The sequence below is a fragment of the Silene latifolia genome, chromosome X, assembly GCF_048544455.1.
Source record: "Silene latifolia isolate original U9 population chromosome X, ASM4854445v1, whole genome shotgun sequence".
In the NCBI taxonomy this organism is placed as follows: Eukaryota; Viridiplantae; Streptophyta; class Magnoliopsida; order Caryophyllales; family Caryophyllaceae; genus Silene; species Silene latifolia.
Window position 1 is genome coordinate 286,629,791 of NC_133537.1, and position 18,189 is coordinate 286,647,979.

Below are 18,189 nucleotides of genomic sequence, written 5' to 3' on the forward strand. Positions count from 1 at the left end.
AGCAAAACCACAACTTAAACTAACTTTATTTAAACTCTTGGCGAATACATTGCCAAAATAAGTAATAATCTATAACAAAATACACATAATTGTTTAGTTAATCTTTTCTTAATAATGATATCTAACTTAAACATGGATGCAATATAGGCTTAGGGCAACACGTTCCGCATATCACTAGACATGTCATTATACTTCACATAATTGACAACATCAAAATATCAATGTGCAAAACATAAGAAACAAAACTTATACTTTTCAAGGCTAGGAAACATGTTATAACTTCTAAAAATCATAAATAAATAATAACATAATTACGTCTATAGAACTTATACTTTTTAGAAAATATAGAAAGTTAATAAACCATGAGAAAAAGAAGCAAGTCAAAAATTCAAAGGGTCAATTTATAATGCATTTTACAAGCTACTTGGTCGAAACAGAAATTTTACAGCAACTTGTCAGAAACTTAGGTCAACTTGTAAAAATCACCATAAATTGTCATAATATTTCCTTAGAACGTGGCTTACCAATTTAGAAACATACATGAGTCTAATAAACAGTGGCGTTGGAATTATAACAAATAATTATGTAGTTCTAAAATGGCAAATTTCACAAAAACATGGCGCGAAAACATTACTGTACAGGAATGTTTCGACTACTGTCCACTAAAATATTTATTTCTCCTAAACCGTACATTATTTGCACATGAGACCAGTGGCATATGAAAGCTAACTCATAAAGCTATTACTCATAAAATCTTCATATGATAATTTTAAACAGGTAGTAAATGGCAGCCAAAACAATCAAGGGTAAAATTCCGGAAATCAACTAAAATTACGTTCTTCACAATTTCACACAATTCCCTTAATACTTCACATTTTAATCACACATGCCGACATATTTACCTCATAATCATATGTTTATATCAATGCTTAAAGCCATATCACATCCCCTCTCCCTAAAGGCAAAGTTACGTCCCCGTAACCACAGTCATCAATGAAACAATATTCAAACAAGGCAACCAAAACTCTTAAGGCAAATAAACGGTTTTTTTTTTTTAGATTAACCCACACTCTCAAATATTCCTCTCAGGGTTACCGGTTCAAAACTGAAAGGGCCGGAAGTTTGGTGTGAGGGGCCCTACTCATCCCAAGCCTTAAGTGGGCTCCTAACAGTTTCTACCCGGGTTCATTTTATTAGACGCATCCTATGTTCATTATTGTTCATTGGTTAGGCCCGATGATCGTTTTGCTCTGATACCACTTTGTAACACCCCCATTTATTCGGGAGCCTTTAGCTAGACATTCCCAAATAAATAGAACTGTTACCATCTCGGTTTCCCGAGGTAGTGAATAACAAAGTACAACAATACCAAAGTACTTTAAATTAAAACTTTAGTGAATACATGTTCATTACAACTTAATCAACTAAAACTTAATATAAAAATAAATACAACTCGCAGCGGAAATTAAATAAGTGATATAACTACATTTGTGATCTAGACTCCTGCAGGTCCGAAAGCTCACACGCCCAAGCTCCCCATATCCATCTAACTCAAAACCTGTTATTTAAATCTGCTCCCCATTTAACCGGAAATATTAAATGGTTCACCACAGGATGCCATCAATTAAAGCAGGCATCAATTTTATTTTGACACAGAAGCAAACACGTCAACCAATGGTTGAGTAGGATAAAATATAATAAAACAACCAATCTCTCACAACTGTCAATATTCTAATCTCAACTGTTCACATGTCACATCTCAAAATCAACTATCCACGTTATCCACCACAGACTAAGCCTGGGGCCTTCCAAATACTCACACACGTTATCCACCAGAGACAAGCCTGGGGCCTTCCAATTATTCACACACGTTATCCACTAGAAACTAAGCCTCAGGCAGTCCAATCACCACTCACGTTATCCACCAGAGACTAAGCCTGGGGCAGTCCAATTCTCATAAACCGTTCCACAATATAATCATATATAATATGCATAACTCCAACAACCAACAATATAAATCACTCAATTAACTTAATTGAAAAGGGAATCATGAACCAATCACCCTTCTAATAATATCCATGCATTAAACACCAAAAACAGATATAGTTGAGTAGATTATCCTACCTGGCAAGCAAGCACTCCAATTACGCAATCCAAATAAATAAAGCAAATCCAATCTGATTATAATTCTTCACAATTTTCGTCACCTATATAATAATAACAATTACAACAATTATAATTACTAACTTATTTATTCATTTATTTATTTATTCCTTTTATTTAATTATTCAAATTAATTATTTATTATAATTACTAAAAGTTTATGATAACTAAAAACCCGATTTAACTACGAACCCGACTCACCCGAGCTAATAAAATAATTAAAACCCGACACAAAAACAAACACACATTACCCCATACACGGTTTATAAACCGTGACCAACACCCCTCTTAAAAACCCACCAAACCCGACACCACAAGCCACCACAACCACCACCCAAGCCAGACACCAGCAGCCTGCCGCACCCCGACCCCCGATAACCACCAACCTCCAGCTCCACCACCACCAGCAATCCAAACACGCACGCCCTAATCCCCACGACACCAACAACACCCACCTGACACCCCTATAAAACACGCCCATAACCACCATCTAACGCCACCTTCACCGCCACCTACAACCACCAATCAACTCCCCTATCCTCCCTCGACAAGAACCATCCAAAAACCTCCTAACCCAGGCCACCAACAACCCCCAAAATCCCCCCGAAAACCACCTGCCCAGAACAACACCTCCTCCCCTATTTTCCGTCACCACCGCACAAACCACCATACCTGACCACCCCAACACCACCAATACAACCACCCCCTGCCGACAACATCAACCACCCAAACCCCAGGTCAAGCCGTGTCCAATTAGTGGGTCAAATAACCGTCCCAATCACCCACAACCAACCCGTATAACCCCTCCTGACCAGCCACCTTTAGCCGCCCTAAACACCACCCTAGCAAGGTCCACGTCGGTCAAATAAGGTCGGGTCGAGAATCTCAAAGTGCAAGGTTGCTCTAGGTCCAAATTTCGAGTCCTATGGTGGTCTATAGAGGTCACACGGTTGTCTTAAAGATGCTTGCATGAAAAGATTATAAATTGATTTAAGATGAATAATTACCTCGAGTTGATTAATTAGTTTATGTTAATTCCTTCTTCTTCCGTCTCCTAAAGCTCCTTCTTTTAATTTATGAATTATTTCTCAGATTTATGGTGGTATTTATAGTGTAAGATTTAGAGAATACGAGGCCAATTAGGAAACTATGTAACTTTCCTTATTCTAATTAATATAGGAATTGTCATTATAATTATATCATTATTATTTATCATATACTATTAATCCTACCATCACTATGATTTCCTCATATAATATTTATTATTATTGCCATAACTTTATTATTATTATTATTATTATTATTATTATTATTATTATTATTATTATTATAATTACCTTTATATAATATTATTCCCTTGTTATATTATTATTAATTCCCGATATAAATCCCGATTACACTAATACCAATTTAATAAATTCGGCCCATATAATAATACCACACAGTCCAACACTCGATTACCAACTAAGCCCAAAGCACAAATATTAGCCGAACCCAATTCATGACTTGAATTATTAATTTATTATTTAATTAACGTCTCACTTGTATTTATTATTAGAAATGTCATTTAATTACTCATTAAATTAAATAAATTATCCTTATAAATTATTATTAAAATACGGAGTATTACATTAAAGCACAATCAAAATAGACAAACAAGTAAGAACTTAATCACATAACACTGTCCCCGGCAACAGCGCCATTTTGATGAGAGTGTCGATGGGGCTCTCAATTAAACACATTTATATTCTCAATAAACAACTAGTTAGTGGTTAAGTCGAGGTCGATCCATGGGACGGTGTGCTTTGGGTTCTAAGTCTATCTATCTCAATTTATGCTAGTGTCACAATTGATTTGGGTTGGAGTTGGTGAGTCTAAACTAATAGAAGCAATAAAGTAAACAATTAAGAGATGTAAATAATTGATTAGAGACACTAGGATGTCATGGGATCATAGGGGATTTGATACGTGCATTTTGTATAGTCTTTTTAGCCTATTTTAGCACGTATTTCTATGTATTTTCGTACTGTTTATATTGCATTTTGCCCCCGAATTGGCTACTTTGGTTCGTTTTGTCCGTTTTGTAGGAATGAGCGTAAAAGTAGTGGAATCGTACCATTTTCGTCCTTTTTGCATGCATTTTGAGGAGACGGGATTTTTCAGAGTGAGATCTTGCATTGGGATGCGTGAAGGAACGGTCTACGAGGCAGTCGGTCACGAGTTTGAGCTGTTTTGGAAGAAGAATACTCGATCGAGCTGTTTTATCACTCGATCGAGTGGTTTCTATGGCCGAGGTTGGTCGATCGAGTAGCATTGTACTCTATCAAGAAGTGCTGGAATTAGGAGTTACTCGATCGAGTAACAATTTTGGTCGATCGAGTAAATTACTTGGAGAATTGCTCGATCGAGTTGTTTCAGACTACTCGATCGAGTGGTTTTGGCTTTGATGGGCTTTAATTAGTCCGTGAACGTGTTTTAGCTTATGGACTTAGTAATTTTTCTATATAAACGAATAATAACTAGGTCATTAGCATCGATTCTATCAAGTTTTTATCTTATTATTTTCATCTTTCACAAAAGACAGCGTTACTTTCTCTCTTTCACTGTAACTTTGCTTTCGGGGTTATTTAGCTCGGATTTGTTTGTTCTTTACGCCGGATTCTTGCGATTGTAATCTCTTTCTCCCTTTTCAATATTAATCTCTCTTTTGTTCATCTTAATTACTTGTTTTGCTCTTCCTTAATTTCTGCCCTAATCTTTGTTTATGCATTTTAATTACTATTTCATCATGCTTTACATTAGTTATCTTAATATTGTTATTATTGACAACATTAGCGATATGAGTAGCTAAATCATTTCATGTCAGGATTAGGGGATCTACGGTAGAAATGTGATGATGTAGTAAATAGGTTAGATGAATTAATTGTGAGACTCTGTCCCCATAGCAATATAATTGTATCTACCGACTTAGTTGAGTGCACGCTTCTGAGTCACCTTTTTAATCTGGTTAAATTTAATCGTGGATCGGAAGATTGGACTAAATAGACCTGCTATGAACAGTAGACTACCCTGACGAGGACGAAAGTTAAATTAGTGGTAATTTAGGATATAAAGTGGACCGGAAAGACCTTTCCATATCCGTCTCGCAGTAATTTATCTAAGTTGTTTACAATTGAGTCACTGGACTACCGTAGTGAACCGAAATCCTGACATGTCCCCTCTCTATTGATAGTTTAATCTCATTTTCTGCCTTTATTGCTCTTTCTTTGCTTCTCTTCCTTTAACACCTTTAGTTTAGGGAACCAATTACACCCCCCCCCCCCCCCCCATTTGTGACCAAATAGACGGACCTTTACAGATATCTTGCCTCCCTGAGGAGATCGACCTGACTTCCCTAGCTATACAGTTAGTTTAGTTAGTTATTTTTGATAGGTAAACGATAGCCCTGTCAAATTTTGGCGTCGTTGCCGGGGAGGCAATTGCCCTATCTGTCTTTGTTTCGTTTATTTTATCCGTCTCAGGGAATTTTTATTCCTTGACGCAGTTCTTATTCATTTTCTTTCAGTGTTGTGTATGCCTGGTCACACACAGGTTGGAGTTAGTTTCGGTGATTAAAGCGGAGAGGCTTTCGGGCATTGACTCCGTCGCAAAGAGAATCACGAAAGGAAGCCTTGAGTACTTTCGAACCCGAACTTCAGCATTTCCTTTTACAGTAAAAATCCATCTTTTGAAGAAGACACTTTGATTAGTAAACCAACCAAGTAAAGATGCCGAACATTGCCAGTCATTCGGAGCCTAAAGCATCATCAATTCCAAAGGGTTTCAATCTCCAGACTGAGGATGGGAATACATTTCACATCCATCCTTCCTATATCAATCTGGTGGAGAGAAATCTCTTTGGAGGTGTGGCAGGTGAAGACCCGAGGAAGCATATGGAGGTCTTTACGGACTACTGTTCTACTATCCCCGCCACAAAGGGGGTAACTCAAGACAAGATTAAGGAGGTTCTGTTTCCTTTTTCTTTGACTGACTCAGCCAGGAGGTGGCTGACTAATTTGGACCGTACGGCCGCGGGGGTCACAGACTGGGAGACCCTTGCTCTTGCTTTTTATAAGAGATATTTCCCTCCGCATCGCACTAATCAGCTGAGGGCCAAGATTACAAGTTTCAAACAGGCACCGGATGAAACTTTCTATGAAGCTTGGTGTTGTTTCAAGAGGTTGGGGAGGTCTATTCCTCTCCATGGTTTTGATCCGTGGTTCCTGTCCAATCAGTTTTGTAATGGGCTATACGATGATCACAAAGCCATACTTGATGCATCATCCAACGGAAGATTTCAAGAGAACACCGACGATGATAAGGGATGGGCTCTTATTGAAGAGATGGAGACCCACTGTGCTGAGTATGGAAACTCGAGGGATGGTATTAGAACAGTTCATGTAGTCGATAAGCAAGTTGTGGCTAAGTTGGAAGCCATGAATGCTAGATTTGATAAGTTGCAGTTGCATTCTGCTGGGGAGCCTCAGACGGTCCATTTGCTTACTAGAGGGGAGACTGTCACATGTGAGAGGTGTGGGAGAAATGACGGTCACACTGCTGTTGGCTGTCTTACAGAGAAGGAACGGGTCCTTGCTTTTCAACAATACAGGCAAGGAAGGGGTTCCTATTATAACAACCAAGGGGCAGTCCATCCCAATTTGAGGTGGACAAGTCAAAATGTGCTCAATCCTACCCCTCCGCAGCAGTAGCAGCCATATGTCCCTCCTCATAAGGCTCAACAAGGATTTCAGAAGCCTCCTTCCTTTCCTACACCTAATCAAGGTGCATCATCCTCTGGTGGGGTAAGTGAGCTAGGTGAGTTGAAGACGATGTTGTAGTCTTTGACAAAGCAGTGGCAGCTGAGTAACAGAAAGATGCATCTATCAAGGCACTTGAAACTCAAGTTGCCCAGTTAGCGGTGTTAGAAATATCGGTATATTTCATCAAGAAAATTCGGATTATAACGAAATAATGAAATATGAAATTACGAGACATAAACGAAATGCATAAACAAAAGAATAAAGATTAGAATTAACCTCCGGTCCTAACAATTTGGCCTAAGAACAAATATCGAGATCGATATTCTCCTAATCGTTGCACCCAAAATGCTCCGAGAAAAGCCTTTTTCTTGCTAGAAAGAGAACCCTAATTCCTAATAATTTTTTTTTAGGGTTTTGTGATGAGAGTATCGAGTAAAAATCCAGAGAGAAAATGATCCTACCCTCTCTCCTATTTAACCGTCCAAAAGGAGAAAAGAGGGGAAGATCTTTTTCTTATTTTTCTCCCCTTTAAATGTGTAACAACCAAACCAATAAAGAGAAAATCTTCTTATTTTAGGTTGTTATCATATTGTATAAAATGTGTATCATTATCAATTGTCATTTATGTCGTCACGTATTAATAAGTCCACACACAACAGTTTGTAGTCGATTTATTAATACCGGTCTGTCATCATTTATTATGACAATTTCATATAATATATACATTAACTATAAATATCGCATATTTATAATTTGCTAATTAAATATAACTGTTTATGTTTAATTACGAATTAACATCTTAATTCGTTTAAGCTAACATTATATACATTAATTAAATATAACAGTTTATATTCAATTTACGAATTAACAATTAATTCGTCTCAGCTGATATTATTTAATTGTATTAAATAATCGACTCATCATCACATTGACTAACCTTTTAGTAAAATACATGGACTAACCTTTTAGTCATATAAGGCATCAATGTGATTATATTTTCATATAATCACATCTCTCAAACACATCCTTTAGGTGTGACTTTTAGGGACCAGTTGATCATCGCCATCAGTATGATAATAACGTCAAACTTCTAGCAAGCCAACCGTTATTAGTAAACGTTAATCAACAGATAAAATACTAAGTATACCCTGTGAACCTATAAGAGATTTATACACGTTATCACACTAACTGTGGAGGACACTAGCTCCAACAATCTCCCACTTGTCCTCACAAGTGTATGTGCGATAACCGATTCTCATATCCTTAATTTCTCCCACTCAATGTAAAACAATTTGCAAAATCCGTATTCACAAAGGTCGTATTTTACAAGTGATCAATATCAAGAGTGGTTTTCCGACTAGAGAGTAACTTAACTGATAAACGAATCATCATTCGAGCATGGCCATGCATTTCGATTTACAACTCCTCGAGTGGCCCCGAGAAATGACTAAACCTGATAAAGGATGGATATTTTCTTCAACTCGAATCCTGCAGATACAAGCACAAGTATGAAATGACCAAAGTGAAAATCTGCTTAGCCTCCTGTTACGAGTCGACCATGAGAAAGAAACCAAAGTCACCCAAAAACTGCCTTAATCTCAAGCGACAGTCGATAGTCAAAAGAATCGACTCTAGGAACACAATGGACGTCCAATCCACGACTTGGCACCGAATGTTTTTAAACATTTAGGACTCCATTACGTTGTCACAATGTCCTACGAGGTATCGTTATAACTCGCATCTGTGATCGATCAGCCAACCGTTTGACTTATGGCTCGTTGAACCCACCATCAATCAACTTCACAATATAATAGCCAGAGTTATCAGCTCATGTAGGCGATTACGGACCAATACAAATATAATGTAATTCAGTTCACTTTGTGGCGTTCAATGTTGTCGTACAATCCACATGAAAAACAAAATATGAAATAATACGATGAAGTTATAAATAGCATATGAAAAAGAAAATGTATCGAATCCATAAGCAACTACTACAACTCAGGAACACGTTTAATTCCCATGGAAATAACGTGCCCTTCATGCTTATCATATTTCAATGGTTTAGTGAGAGGATCGGCGATGTTGTCATCCGAAGCAATCTTGTCAATCACTATCTCCTCTTGCTCCACGTAATCACGGATCAGGTGAGCCTTCCGATGTACATGTCTAGACTTATTGCTAGACTTAGGCTCCTTGGCCTGGAAGATGGCACCTCTATTGTCACAATAGATGGTGATTGGGTCATTCAACTAGGAACTATAGTTAGTCCTTGTAAGAATTGACGCATCCATATAGCTTACTTTGCCGCTTATCGGCGGCATAGTACTGGATCTGATAGTAGAATCGCTACAACTTCCTGCTTGGAACTTTTCCGGTGACCGCAGCACCATTAAGAGCAAAGACCAATCAAGACGAGATTTCAATCATCTCGATCCGTTTGGAAGCTAGCATCTCGCAGAATCGATTGCACATAGCTTAGTATATCCTCCATAAGTCAATGCCCAATCCTTAGTTCTCCGTAGGTACTTAAGGATGTTTTTAACAGCCATCCAGTGTATTTCACCTGGATTGCTTTGGTACCGACTCGTCATACTCAATGCATATGCCACGTCTGGACGTGTGCATATCATGGCATACATGATTGATCCTATGGCTGATACATAAGGAACGCGACTCATGCGTTCGACCCCTTCCGGTGTCTTGGGTGACTGAGACTTGCTCAAATACATCCCAGAAGTCATTGGAAGGTTCCCTTCTGGAGTTGTTTCATCTTTGAACCTTTCAAGAATCTTATCTAAATAAGACTCGACTCATTGATAACATTCGCCGTGATCTATCTCGATAGATATGGATTCCCAATATGCGTTGTGCCTCACCCAGATCTTTCATCTGGAAATGGTTCTTCAACCATCCTTTTACCAAAGATAAGAGAGGAATGTCATTCCCAATCAAGATTATGTCATCGACATACAATATCAAGAAAACAATCTTGCTCCCACTCAACTTGATATATAAGCATGGTTCCTCGACCGATCGAGTGAAACCATACTCTTTTATCACCTGGTCGAAACGATGATTCTAACTCCGAGAAGCTTGCTTAAGTCCATAAATGGAACGTTTAAGCTTGCACACTTTCTTAGGATTTTCAGGATCTATGAAACCTTCGGGTTGTACCATGTACAATTCCTCCTCCAAATAACCGTTTAAGAAGGCGGTTTTCACATCCATCTGCCAAATTTCATAGTCATGAAAAGCGGCAATCGCTAAGATTATCCGAATGGAACGCAGCATAACTACGGGTGCAAAGATTTCATCATAATGCAATCCGTGCACTTGAGTGAGACCTTTTGCCACTAGTCGTGCCTTATAGGTATCTGTTTGCCCTTCTACAGAATGCTTTATTTTGTAAAGCCATTTGCACTGAAGAGGTCGTACCTTGTTAGGTAAATCAACAGGATCCCATACGTCATTCTCATACATGGAGTCCATCTCGGATTGCATGGCTTCAAGCCATAGCTTAGAGTCGGAACAGGTCATGGCACCTTTATAGGTAGCGGGTTCATTACTCTCTAGGAGCAAAACGTCATTTTCCTCGACCATACAAATGTAACTGTCTGAAGGATTAGAGACTCTACCCGACCTCCTAGGTTCCTGAGGAATATTAACCGTATCATAAGTTGAAGGAACATCTTCCTCCATCTATTCCTCGGTTTTTGGTTCTTGAATCTCCGACAGCTCGAAGGTTCTATTACTTGACTTGTTCTCGAGAAACTCTTTCTCTAAGAACTTTGCACTAGCCGCAACAAAAACTCGATGTTCGGTAGGCGAATAGAAGTAATGACCAAACATTCCTTTTGGATAACCAATAAAGTATGTCTTGACCAATCGCGGGCCGAGCTTATCCTCGTGTCTCCACTTGACATAAGCCTCGCAGCCCCAAACCCGAATAAAGGACAAGTTAGGGACCGTTCCCTTCCATATCTCATACGGAGTCTTGTCGTGACTTTAGACGGACTTGTTAAGTATAAGAGCAAACGGTGACAAAAGAGCAAAACCCCATAATGAATCTGGTACTACCGTGTGCCTCATCATGGATCGAACCATATCAAGTAGTGTTCGATTTCTCCGTTCGGACACACCATTTAATTGAGGTGTTCGGTGGAGTTAATCAGAAACTATTCCACAATCTTCAAGGTGTTGATCAAACTCATTTGAAAGATATTCGCCACCACGATCTGAACGGAGTGCTTTAACCTTTCTTCCCAGTTGGTTCTCAACCTTATTCTGGTATTCCATGAATTTTTCAAAAGACTCACTTTTATGCTTCATTAAGTAGACATATCCGTATCTACTCAAATCATCCGTAAAAGTGATAAAATATCTATAGCCGTCTCTTGCGGTGATTGACATAGGTCCACATACATCAGTACGTATGAGTCCTAATAGGTCATTAGCGCGCATTCCAACACCTTTGAAGGAAATTCAAGTCATTTTTCCGATAAGACATGATTCACACGTGCCAAATGATGAGAAATCAAATGTGGAGATAGTCCCATTTTCAATGAGTTTCTTTACACGTTTTTCATTTATGTGTCCCATTCGACAATGCCATAGATAAGTTTGATCTTTGTCACCAACCTTTAATTTCTTATTATTCACATGTAATATATCTGTGGTTTGATCTAAGATATAAATTCCATTCATGGAAACTGCTTTGCCATAAACCATTTCATTAAAAGAAAAAATACAGCTAGTGTCCTTTATTGAAAATGAAAAACCATCTTTATCAAGTACGAAAACAGAAATAATATTCTTAGATAAACTGGGTACATAGTAACAGTTATATAAATATAACTCAAAACCACTCGGGAGCTGGATTACGTATGTTCCCATTGAGACTGCAGCAACTCTTTCTCCATTCCCGACTCGTAGGTCCACATCACCCTTTGCGAGGGGTGTGATGTTTTTTAGACCCTGCAAATGATTACATAGATGAGAACCACAACTAGTATCAAGTACCCAAGTTCCGAAACTTGCATGGTTAATCTCAATCATATGAATATAAGATTACATACCAACAGGAGTGACGCGGCCTGCTTTTATGTCCTCACGGTACATGGGACAGTTCCTCCTCTAATGCCCAGTCTTGTGACAATGGTGGCACTCAACGTTACCGCCTATGCTCTTTGCCTTGCCTTGTGAGCCACTAGTCTCACCAGGCCCACTCTTACCATTTCCTGACTTCTTAAACTTTGGCTTTCCTACAGTTAGGTCGCTGTGAGCTTTGCCCTTACCCTTATTCTTGTTGGAAATCATGAGAACATCTTGCTTCATGCTCCCACTCAATTTCATATCCTTCTCGGTCTATACGAGAAGTGAGTGTAGCTCATGAGGACTTTTTTTCATGTCATTCATGTAGTAATTTGCCCTTAAAAGGGCAAAACCATCATGAAGTGAATGAAGCATACGGTCAATGACTATGCTCTCACTGATTTTGTAATCAAGTGCCTCCAGTTTCTCGACATTCTCAATCACGTCAAGAATGTGTGGGCTAACCGGTTGGGGAGTTTCGCCTCAAAGAAGCGACGGGTATGCTCATAAGTAATGATTCTCGGTGCTTTTGAGAACTCATTAGTGAGCGTGGTGAAAATCTTGTTTGCACCTTGGGCAATGAAGCGTCTTTGCAAATTGGTTTCCATTGCAAAAATGAGTACGTTCTTTATCGCACCCGCTTCCATGACGAAGTCACTATAAGCAAGTGACTCGTTAGCTCTCGCATTGGGGCCTGGGTTTGGCGGTATTGGCTCAGTCAAGTACTTGGGCTTAGCGTCAACAATGACAACATTCCGTAATGATGCCTCCCAGTCCGCAAAGTTGGACCCGTCATTCTTCAGTCGTGTGGACTGATTCATGTGGTCTATGAAAGTTTTGAGCCAGGACTCGCGTGCAAGTGTGGCACTTGGCATAGGGATATCAGTATTTCCAGCCATTTGTGGTAAGCAGTATTTTCAATATAAAACGAATTCTACACTGCGAAAAGAAGAAGAAAAACATAATAAGCATACTCATCGTTATGATTTAAGTCTAATGCAAAACTATTATAATGTGAAGACTCAAGCATTTATACAATTGACCTCCCTCAAGAATTATATAAATGATCACAAGACTCAATTATCTGTAAATTGATAAGCCAACCTCTTGGCTAATTCTACTTTTAGAATTCTTGGTTGATAAATTTCTGTAAATTCTATCTATAGTCCATCATAATCTCGAGAAACTCTTCGGATTATAATGTTGAGGTAAAATAAGTCAACACAAACTACTTACCCAACGTAGAAGGGGTCATATGGAGAGTAAGGTCTTATATACCTACTGACAAAGAAGGGATTCACAGTTGTTTGGCCTATAAAGACTAGTCTCAATTTTAGTTTTAGAGGAAGATCCCATCAACTTTATTTTAATACATTTTAAGTGAACTAATATCTAGCATGCGAGAATGAATAAACTAAGATGATGGCTTAAAATAGTGTGACATCTTTATGTCCATGATAACTAACATCCAAACTATATGAGTCAATTTTCATGCATATAAGTAGGTGGTTTGGTTTAGGCGGAATATAATGCACTAACTATCATGCGAAGAAAAGCAACAAGAATGGAAAAACGTAAAACAAAAACAAAGTCCTAGTGTGGCCTATCTACCAAAATGAACATAAATACAACTTTGGAATCCTTCCTAGGACCTGAGAAGCTTGTCATGATGTTACATCTTGGTCCATGTAGCGGGAGTGAGCAATCCAATCTCCATCTTTAGTCTTCTCAAAATTACAATTAATAAATTACAAAATAAACCTATTTACATTCTAATTTCAAAAACATAATACTAAAGAAAACCAAAGGAGATTCGAGATCTCAAAATTACATCAAGATTATGTTTCCATCATTACGAAAACATAATCAACTAAGGCAACACTAGGTAATACCAAATTACAACCGATTGCAAAAATACGTAAATAAATCAGTCAACAATTCATACAACTAAATAAAATGCATCAACAATAAATTAATCATTCAAGACATAATTCCTTAATTATGTAGAGTAATTTATCCAAACCACCTATTTTAAAATGATCAAAATTATGTGACAATTCCTCAATTACTCACAATAATTCCAATCTTAATACACATTAACTTGTAATATGAATTAATCTAACATCATTTTAAACCACTTTAAAATAATTGGGTATCTAAAATTTGTGAACTTTTTCACCACAAACAATCATACATTATAGATATAATGTATAATAATTATTGGCCAAAACAAAAAAAAAAAAAAAAAAAAAAAAAAAACCAAATTTTTTTTATTGCTCTCGGCATTCTGCTCTAAAATTTCGAAAAACAGTTTTTTTTTTTTTCTCGAAAACAACCCCTTTTATTTGAACAAATTTGTTTAATGTTGCTACTATAACAAGATTGGCATAATCATCAACGTTTAATTTAAACATAGATCCAAACTAGATGATTCAATTTAACCTCTTAAAATGAATATCTAAATTATGATTAAATCGATTATCTGAATATTTGATTCATCACAATTGATTTGAACATTATTAAGAAAATTCGGATTATAACGAAATTATGAAATATGAAATTACGAGTCATAAACGAAATGCATAAACAAAAGAATAGAGATTAGAATTAACCTCCGGTCCTAGCAATTTGGCCTAAGAACGAATATCGAGATCGATATTCTCCTAATCGTTGCACCCAAAATGCTCCGAGAAAAGCCTTTTTCTTGCTAGAAAGAGAACCCTAATTCCTAATCATTTTTTTTAGGGTTTTATGATAAGAGTATCGAGTAAAAATCCAGAGAGAAATGATCCTACCTTCTCTCCTATTTAACCGTCCAAAAGGAGAAAAGAGGGGAAGATCTTTTTCTTATTTTTCTCCCCTTTAAACGTGTAACAACCAAACAAATAAGGAGAAAATTTTCTTATTTTAGGTTGTTATCATATTGTATAAAATGTGTATCATTATCAATTGTCATTTATGTCGTCACGTATTAATAAGTCCACACACAACAGTTTGTAGTCGATTTATTAATACCGGTCTGTCATCATTTATTATGACAATTTCGTATAATATATACATTAACTATAAATATCGCATATTTATAATTTGCTAATTAAATATAACCGTTTATGTTTAATTACGAATTAACATCTTAATTCGTTTAAGCTAACATTATATACATTAATTAAATATAACAGTTTATATTCAATTTACGAATTAACAATTAATTGTCTCAAATATCGATATTATTTAATTGTTTTAAATAATCGACTCATCATCACATTGACTAACCTTTTAGTAAAATACATGGACTAACCTTTTAGTCATATAAGGCATCAATGTGATTATATTTTCATATAATCACATCTCTCAAACACATCCTTTAGGTGTGACTTTTAGGGACCAGAGTTGATCATCGCCATCGTATGATAATAACGTCAAACTTCTAGCAAGCCAACCGTTATTAGTAAACGTTAATCAACTGATAAAATACTAAGTATACCCTGTGAACCTATAAGAGATTTATACACGTTATCACACTAACTGTGGAGGACACTAGCTCCAACAAGCCGCGAACCAGTCCACACGGAAACCGGTACATTATTTACCGTCACAAGCCGATAAGAATCCACATGAGACGGTGAATTTAGTTAATTTGAGGAGCGGTTATTCATATGAAGGACCAAAATCAGACCCGGGGAAGGTAATTACTGCTGATGAACAGTGTTCTGTTGAAGAAAAAGAGCTGACGACAAAGAAAGTACTTGATCGACTAATTTCTGGGGGTCGATCGAGTGAAAGTGCTGAAGAAAGGACTCGATCGAGTGGCATTTCTACTCGTTCGAGTGAACAGGAAAAAGAAAAGCTCGATCGAGTAAATAAAACTGCTTGATCGAGTGAATTTGCTGAAGAATCTGCTCGATTAAATGATACTTTTGGTCGATCGAGTAATGAAGATAAAGAACAACTCGATCGAGAGCCTGCTAGTGCTCGATCGAGTGAAAAATCATCTGAAAGACCACGTTCGAGAGGAAAGAAGTATCGATCGAAGGATTTAGAGCTTGATCCGGCTGATTTATTGGAAGAGAGGAATAAAGGCCCGAGATACCCATCATGGTACCCTTCCCGAGGCGTTTGCAGAGTACTAAGGTTAATCAACAATTCGGCAAATTTGCCGAACTCCTGAAAAGCTTGCAGGTCACTGTGCCATTCGCCAAATTGCTGACACAGGTGCCCTCTTACCTTAAATTTATGAAAGAAATTTTATCGCGTAAGAGGCACATTAACGACCATGAGACGGTAGCTTTGACCGAGGTAGGGATGGCCCTAGTTCAGAATAAGTTACCTCCCAAAAAGTCAGACACGGGTAGTTTTTCGATTCCGTGTCATATTGGTACCCACTTGATTGATAACGCGCTATGCGATCTTGGCGCTAGCTTGAGTGTCTTACCATTGTCTCTGGCTAAGATACTTGGTTTGACCAAGTTTAATTGCACAAATATGACCGTTCAGATGGTCGACCGTAGTATATCACGGCCACTAGGTGTCATAGAAGACATACCTGTTAAGATCGGGAGGTTCTTTATTCCCGTTGACTTCGTTGTACTTGACATCCCCGAAGATACCCATACCCCTATCATCTTAGGGAGACCATTTTTATTTACTGCCCGTGCAGTGATAGACGTCGGGGGCAAGACATTGATTTTTCAGGTTGGGGACGAGGAATTGATATTCCATCAGTCTAAGTTCCGAAGGGCTCCCATGCAAGCTCAGCCTTGCAATGCCCTCTCTTCTACCGACCCTCCTACTGACACTCCAAATGAAAATTTAGAATATTGTGCTGCTATCGTGACCCCTCCGCCTCAGGTTGAGAGCAAAAAGGAGGAAAGTTCGTCTGTTTTCCTTGCTGCAGGTACGGATGAAAATAATGAAGGAGCCGTCAATGGTTTTTGTGCAATTAATGGCAGTCAAGTCGGGAGCAATGATGCTAAAGCTGGTGAGAAAGGAGTAAGGACGAGAAAAGTTCGCGCGTATGTGGACGTCAACTATTCTCCTCCTAACGATTCAAGTTCAAGCTCATGGAAATTGAAGAGGACGATTAATGTTGCTGAGGTGACGTCCTCCAGTCAGAAGCCCTCCGAGGGGCTATTGAATTGCTTTGAGAAGTGAGCGGGGAAATGCCCCGTGTTTAATTTCCGTCGGACTTGTTTATTGCTTTTAATTAGGACAATTAGAATTTAGACATTTTTAGCATAGATTAGAAGACTATAGACTGTCACTATTCGTATTTGGTATCTTGGGATATTTTTGCGAGTGTTTTTATGCAGGTTTGGGGAATTATACGCAAATTCAAGAGCTTACACGAGGAAAAGAGCTCGATCGAGTGCTTTTTGTACTCGATCGAGTGAATTCTGTTCGATCGAATGATCCCATATTACTCGATCGACAAAACCTGAAAAGGGGAGTTCTCGATCGAGCAGTTCTAAACCACTCGATCGAGTGAAATTGGAAATTGCACACAGGGAGTCCCTTTAACTTCCTTATTTTTCTTATTACTTCATTATCTTCCTCATTTTTTTTCGACTATTTTCCCTATTTGCGATCAAAAACCCCTAAAATCTCCATTTTTCGTGCCCATTTGCCAAATCCACCACCTACATTTTGTTTATTGTTAATTAATCGTCCACAACCCTCTACTTTCCTCTTGATTCTTGCCGTTTTACTCAATCTATTAGAGGAAGTAGGGTTTGCGATTTTTCGGTCAAAAAAAATCGTCAATTTGCTTGTTAATCGGTTAATTGCTCAATTTGTAGGTTCCTAATCATCAAGTAATTAATTCCTACACTTAGTTGCATTTTAATTTCATTAATTTTGCTTTTTATGAAGTGAATTAGAAATTAGGGTTTCGATGTTCATATTAGGTCGAATTTTTCGACTATAATTTTGATTCAATGGCTAATTTGTCTTACTTGATGCTTAATTCCCATGCCTCATTGATTTTTACATGATTAATTTGAATTTTATGGGAAATTCGCGATTAGGGCTAATTTCAGTCGAAATTTTCGACTGTTAACTGGTGTTTGCTGCTGCCATTTGTTCAATTTGTCTCCATTGTTGCTTAAATTGCTGCTTCTGTCATCTGCCACCCCGCCCA

General features: G+C 37.9%; 1 non-coding gene across 1 annotated transcript; it reads right to left on the reverse strand.

Moving 5' to 3' along the window:
* Positions 1-6,306: 6,306 nt before the first annotated feature.
* On the reverse strand, positions 6,307-6,412 carry LOC141625690 (small nucleolar RNA R71). The gene has a single exon (XR_012535456.1). It is a non-coding gene; the product is annotated as a small nucleolar RNA R71 (small nucleolar RNA).
* Positions 6,413-18,189: the final 11,777 nt, after the last annotated feature.